Source organism: Microtus ochrogaster, linkage group LG1 (assembly GCF_000317375.1).
Source record: "Microtus ochrogaster isolate Prairie Vole_2 linkage group LG1, MicOch1.0, whole genome shotgun sequence".
NCBI lineage: Eukaryota > Metazoa > Chordata > Mammalia > Rodentia > Cricetidae > Microtus > Microtus ochrogaster.
This window is the reverse complement of record NC_022027.1, coordinates 15,226,649-15,234,359: the sequence shown is the minus strand read 5'-3', so window position 1 is coordinate 15,234,359 and position 7,711 is coordinate 15,226,649.

The window sequence follows — 7,711 nt, the reverse complement described above, 5'->3', positions numbered from 1 at the left end:
AGGGAACAAATATTCTGATTATGAAATATGGGTATTTCTCCCTATATCATATTTTTAGCATATCTGTCATTTGGTAAATTTCTAATGTATGATTTCCTTAGGGACTATCCACCAGTCTTCATGGAAAAGAGGCATAATTATCTTGACACTTTCATATAGTTGCTAGAGTTAAAATACCTCCATAAGATGAACAGATGCATAGCTGGAGCAATTAATTCTGTGTCTGAGAACTATCTTAATATTGTAAACTGTCTTACAAGTTACATTCCATCATAGACTTTGAAATTTTTAAGTAAACTTCATCCTACTGCACTTTAATCCTACTTGATTTGTTAACTATACATCCCTAAACAACAATGTTCCATAATTATAATAATATGATAGTTCCCTGTCACCTTCTTTATCTTTACTTATAAGGGCTACCATCCACATTGTTGGACTTTTCCATGCTAAATCATGTTCAGAGGACCTTAAGAGAAATAATGAGGAATACAACATACCCATATGTCATACCCACACCATATCCATGTCTTACAGCATGGACTTCTAAGATTCTAAAGAGAGTTGCTTTAGTGACATGATAGATTTTTTTAATTAATTAATTTATTTATTAAAGATTTCTGTCTCTTTCCCACCACCGCCTCCCATTTTCCTCATCCTCCCCCAGTCAAGTCCCCCTCCTTCGTCAGCCCAAAAAGCAATCAGGGTTCCCTGCCTTGTGGGAAGTCCAAGGACCACCCACCTCCATCCAGGTCTAGTAAGGTGAGCATCCAAACTGCCTAGGCTCCGACAAAGCCAATACGTGCAGTAGGATCAACAACCCATTGCCATTGTTCTTGAGTTCTCAGTAGTCCTCATTGTCTGCTACGTTCAGCGAGTCCGGTTTTATCCCAGGCTTTTTCAGACCCAGGCCAGCTGATGTACTTACTCATATTTGGTTTCTAGCCATAAATGAAGGACATTGAGCCTATAATTAGTGATCCTAGAGAAGCTAAATAAGAAGGAGAACCCAAAGAAAAACATATAGGCATCCTCCTGAATATCGACCTTCATCAGGCAAGGAAAGGAGACAGAGACAGAGACCCACATTGGAGCACCGGACAGAAATCTCAAGGTCCAAATCATAAGCAGAAGGAGAGAGAGCACGAGCAAGGAACTCAGGACCGCGAGGGGTACACCCACACACTGAGACAATGGGGATGTTCTATCGGGACATGATAGATTTTAAAACCTCCTAGCACTCATATCTTCAGCAATTAAATGGTCAGATTTCTCAAATCCTTAAGTTGCTTTCTTAGCATTGAATCTACAAAGTGCTGGTATCTCACATTCGTTTTTATAGTCCACGTAAGAACTGCAATTCAAGGAGACATTCTAGAAAAATCACTGGTATCCCTCTGTTTTCCCATCATATTCAAATGATCTTATTCAAAAAAAAGTCAGAGAAAATAAATCAAAACAAACAACAAGAGTTTGTTACCTTTATTTTGGAAGGAAACTTATTGTAAAAGTAAAAGTACAGGCATGGAAGACAGGTCAACAGAGACAGAAAGCAGTAGAAATTATATTTAATTGCTTCTATTTGTTAATACATATAAATAAGCTATCTTGAGTTGTTCTTTAATGAAATGAATTGTAGGTCATATCCTGAGAAATAGTATATGATGTATCCACCTCCAGTTCACATTAACTATTACCTAAGTTACCTTGCCACTGAGATTTTGTTTCCTACACTTTACTATTGCTCAAATATTGACCTTAATAAACTCCTATGGTAAACTGTGGTTTGTTAGCATAGAGTTAACCCAACAACAGGAGTGATTCGTTTATAGTGTAGATCAATCAAGAGGGGTGCCGAGGAAAAACTGTGTTTCCTATGATAAGAAACATTTGTCAACCATTGCTTGAACAATCCTGTAATTGTCTGCCTATGATGTGCCAATGAGATACTCAAGATTTCTCATGAAAACTGTATTTGTATGCAGCCAGAGCAATGTTTCTACCTGAATCATGGAAAGCAAACTGTGAACGAACTGAAGCAGGTAATGAATGGTGAGAAGGAAGAAAACAGAGACAGAGTGAGAGAGAGAGATTGGAAGAAGAAATAGAGTGTGAGAACAAGACTGATAACACATCAAACATCAAAGTTTCAAAACTGAAAGGACTCCATAAATTGTAACCATGTTGGAAGGAAGCAACTCCATTAGCACTTTCCTTTTAAATATTCTCCTAAACATATGGGAGCATCTCACAACAGATCTATCTCAGACTCTCCAAGTCCTCTGTCTGAAGTAGATGGTATCTTATGCTGTAAGGATTTACTTTCAAACTCTGGGAGGGAACCAATGGCAACAGCAATAGCCTAGATTGTTTGGGGAGTCTCTTGGTCTTCTGTGACTCACAACACAAAAGCAGGTTAATTAAATCTGGTGCTGGACATTTTGTTCAATAATCTATGTGGCTTTGATTGAAAGGTACTGTCAGTGACACAACTTTCTGGCTTTTATAGTCTAAGAGAGTGCAAAGCAAACTTCCAAGGGAGAGAGGAAATCAATACACCTATCCACTTCTTGTGCTTGCATTTCATAGTAATGACCCCATGACAAATATCCTGAAGTATACAATAGTGCTAATCATATCTTTGCTGTAATCAACAGTTCTCCAATTGGAATTAATGTTTGCTCAAAAAAGGAAATCATTTTGAGTATTGGAAACCTACACACTGAAGTCATGGATATTAGAGGAGAACTTTCTATTGATCCTCTACAATTCAAGCAGAATTCTATCTGCAAACTAAATGTTATCCTTACACCCAGGTATAGCTCTCATACATAATCAAAGAAACTTCTATTTGCAACCAACAGTTACCATTGTAGATAATTGCAATTGGTCAAAACGCAAAATACGGTGTACCATAAATAAGATGCCTAGTCCAAATAGATACACATTCAAGTCAGTTATTTCACCTAATTCTCAGGAAACATCTCAGAAGGGGAGGAAGAAAGACTGTAAGAGTCAGAAGGTCAAGAAATTTGCTCTAATATTGTGTCTCCTACGAAGAAATGCAAATTTACTGTGAGTATATGAATGCCTAAACAAGACCACCGCCAGATACATTAGATTTGAAGGAGAACATATCTTAGGGCCCCACTTATAAATAAAGAACCTAAGAAACTAAGGAAGGCCAAGAATGACCCTATGGGATAAGTCCTCTAATTGCTTATCTGATACCAATTGGCCATCCCTGAAACTATATATTTATAAACTGGGGATTTTTATTTTTAATTTAAATATAATTACACCACTTCATCTCTTTCCTCCTAGCAATCTTCACTCAACACCCTCCCATGTCCCCTTCTCTTCAATACAATATATACATGTCAATGGAGAACCATGCACCTTCTGCCAGAGGCCAGGAAATGACTCCTATTGAAAACAGCATTCCTGTTTTTTTAATTTCCTAGAAATACATCTTTAATGTAACTACCAGAAATTATTTTATAACTGAGCTTGAGTTCATTTCTAGATATATATCGATTGCCTTAAACCTATCAAGCAGTATTTAATGATAAGGGAGAAAATAGTTTCTTTTATTCCTGCTTCCTGCTGAATGGAGATCAAAAAGAGGGAAATCTGGAGGCCTTTTCAAAAGCAGGGAAAGTGATAGACGTGCGGAAGTTCCTTCAGGGGCATGGGATTTGTTGACTGAAAGACAAGGGGACCAATCACACTGGTTTGACTGGTTGGCATCAAGGACTGCTTCACATTGGCTTGGTTCAAGCCTCACCATGTTCTACAGGAACACAAGGGTCTAGTGAGGTACAGTCTGTTTGCAAGACCACAGTTGATTCCTGTATGGTGTCTGTCAGCTGAGTGAAATATGCTAGGACAGACACAAGCTAGAGAGAGAAAGCAGATCACAAGTAACAGGAAATCTAACCTGAAAACATCACAGAAAGAAACAGTTAACAAGTATCTGTAAACAGCTGCAGTAGACTCACAACTTTGAGCCATAGTGAAATATAATAGAGATGGTCTCTGCACAAGGAGGAACGTTTTTAATCCATCCTGTTTTCTTTAAAAAAGGTGTAAAATTTATGGGAACTGAAGAGAAAGAGGAGTGGTAGCACACACCTTCAATACTAGGACTTGGAAGGAAGAGACGGGCAGTCTCTGTGTGTTAAAGGTCAGTTTTATTTACAGAGCTAGTTCTAGGATAGCAGGGAGGTTACACCTAGAAATACTGTCTGAAAAAAGCAATAAAAACAGCAATACTCCCAATAAAATAAAATAAAAATAATAAAAATAAACAAAATCAAAGGGAAAAATTATAGCCTGTGACTATAATAGTTTTCAGTAATTTACTGGCTTGCTCCATGGTTTGCTCAGCCTGCTTTCAAATAGAACCCAGGACCACCATCCCAAGGATGACACCATACACTATGGGTTGGGACATCCCCCATTGATAAATAATAAAGAAAATGGCTTACAGTAAGATTTTATGGAGACATTTTTTCAACTGTGGCTCCCTCCTCTCTGCTGACACTATCTTGTGTCATGTTGACATAAAACTCACCAGTATGCAAGGTTATATTAATAATTTATCTTGGATTTCAACAACAGATGTTTACAAGAGGGTCCAGTAAAGAAACTGCTGACATGACCACTCCATTATTAGGGAAAAGACCTCTGCTGTTTATAAGAGAGATAAAATATCCAGAGACATCTGGTAGAGTCCAGAGTACAGGGAAACAAGTACTATGGTGATGACCAGAGCTATCTGCTAAAAATGGAGAGAATACTGAGAAATAGAGACATGGAGATACCAAGAAAATAGCAAAAGTAGCTTGTCTTTAATGTGGACTTCAGGGACAGGAAAGAGTGGTGAGGTTAGCATGATTCTGAAATGGATAACTCATTTGTAGTATGGACGAAGGGAGCAAAAGTTTTGTAAGGCAATCACAAGTGCATGTCAATATCTCTTTTGTGAGAGGCCAGGGAAATGACTTCTTTTGGTAGACCTGTTATAAAGTACTTGAGGAATACTGGCTTTTATCAATTTATCGAATTGCCAGAGTCCCTCCTATCTTTGAGCTAGAGCTCATTTCTAGAGGCATGGACTTTCTGAGATCCAACCAAAGACTTGAAAGAGCCAGTCCATGACTCAGATGTGATCAGTTTATAAGCCTGGTAACATTCAAAATCTCATTATCCGTTTTCTATTTTCCAGTAAATAGCGACATTTTCTTGGTTGCACTAAAGAAATATTTTATAAGACCTCATCACTATTATCATCATCTATGATTTATCTATTATTGTACTTTATTTTGAGCATCAAAGCTCTACTGTAATTTTGTGACCAAGCATAAAGTATGGAATTAACACACACATACACACACACACATCTGCAGTTTTTCAAATAAGAACAGCTCCAAAGTTTGTATGAATAACATGTATCTGAAAAAGCAATATATACGTATCTTCACCATGCATGTATCTATTCTAATGACAAAAATATTTGGATAAGTTTTATGATCCATTTTTAAAGAACTGTGTCTAAAATAGAATCACAACATTCATGCAGAACTGCATCCAGAACTAGATGTAACACATCTACATTTTAGGATCAGTTTATATTTCATAATAAACAAAATAAATAAATTATTGCAAATAAGTGTGGAATTTAACACAGATGTTGAAATATGGTATGTGAGAAGTTTCTAGGAACACAGAATGAACCAATATGCGAATTCTGCCTACAAACTAGATTGCAAAGTGAAATTATTTATTGATTTCCATTAAATTATTTTAAAATTTTATTTTTAAAGGTATGACTTTCCAATTAAGATTTCTGTTTCTGGGCTTTCCTTTTTGTCATTCCATATTTACTCAAAATTTCTAACATTTTTGTAAAGGTAAAATCAATTATATATACAATTATTGTACTTAAAATTCGTATAAATTATAGGGGAAATGTAGTATACTGTAACATGCATACTTGGTACTTTTTTTCTCTGCAGGGATTCTTAAACTTTATATTCAATATTAGGTAATAAATTCAATTGAGTTTATGTTTATAGTTATGTTAGTGCTGACTAAAAGGTAACCTGAGATACAATAACTTGCTTTTCTTCAAGGAGAGTAACAATCATTTAAAACAATTTAGATGGTTGTTTAATAGAGCAGAGACTGTTAGCCTATGTGTGTGTTTATAACATTTTTTGTACCAAACAATTGCATTTCATCTTCTCTCAATCTCTTTGTTTTGGATATTATAACTCTATATTCTAAAGGGCCTCAAAGGGAAAGATAACGAAATTGGAAACAGCTTGTTTTATTTTATATAAGATTTCAGTGGTTTCATGAATTGTGCTTCTCATTCTCAAAATGCAATTGAATTCCCTGAAAGATGTGGCATATTTCCACAATGCAATAAAATTCACTAATGAGGTAGGCTCTTCAGGAATGGTATTTATTGAAAATCCTGTTTCCCACACAACATTTGAAGTACATACCACTTGTTAGGAAAATGCATTTGCCCTTTGGTGCTTCAGCATACAGAGGAGTTTCTCAGATTTCAGAAATGAGCCTGCCCACAGGGATACAATAGGAAACACTTCAGCCTGCTCAATGGAAAATGATGACACCATACTATATCCAGAGAATACTAATACTTCACAATTCTCAACCACAAAATTCCATTTTAAATTTATTTTAAACAAACTGCCACAGTTGAATAAATATTCCATGATCTTCATATTTCTGGAATATTTTATTTAGGTAAATTATGCTTCCCACCATTTCAAAAGATAATTCTCAGGAGAATCATAAGAATTAAATATAAACGTGAAACGCTTAAGTGTGTAAAATGATTCAATGAGCTGCCAGTTAGTTTCCTTCCAGGTATGTAGTCCTTTTATTGTTAAGCATCCTACTTGAATCTTATGCTGAGGTCCAGTGCCAACCATTTTATTTTGTCTCTCTTTTAGAATATTGTTAGGTTGAGCAGGCAGAAGAAAGCAAACACTGGGTCAATAACCGTACACATGTTTACTTTGTATGTTGATGGTCTGTGTTTTCATCTGTATTTCAATCAATTCACTGCTTCTTTTTTGGACAGTGTTAACCTTTGTACACCTCTCTTTGATTTCTGACTATTTTTGTGAAGCTCATTGTGTTTCTGGAAAGCCAGTATTTTAACTACCATCTAGTGAACTGTATTTCAAAGCAGAGTGCTTCATTTATTATCCTGATATGTTCCTAGTGGTATGTGTATACCTTTGTTATCTGAATTAGACATGAATAGAGTCCACACATAGCATTGTTTAAAGATATTGAGAACCTATGCTATGCAGGTCATAGGCCTGTGGGAAGGGTTCAATTCTTTTATTATATTAAATGGGCATAGCACTATGATTCCTAATGATTTGTAGCTGTACCCGAAAATGGAACATACCTCATATCTCAGTCTCCTTGCAGTAAATGACAAGTAATACAGAGACCACAAACTGGTCAATGTTCAGAAACTATAGAGGGTACATATCTAAAACACACTCCTACTCCATGGCTAAAGGATTTTCTCAGAGAGGAGCTGGGAAGTTTGTAAGACCCAAAGTTTATTGATAATATCACAAATACATTGTTTTCCAAAAACCAGCACTTACATATTTAAAATCATAGCAATTATGACACCATACAAAAAATACCTGTA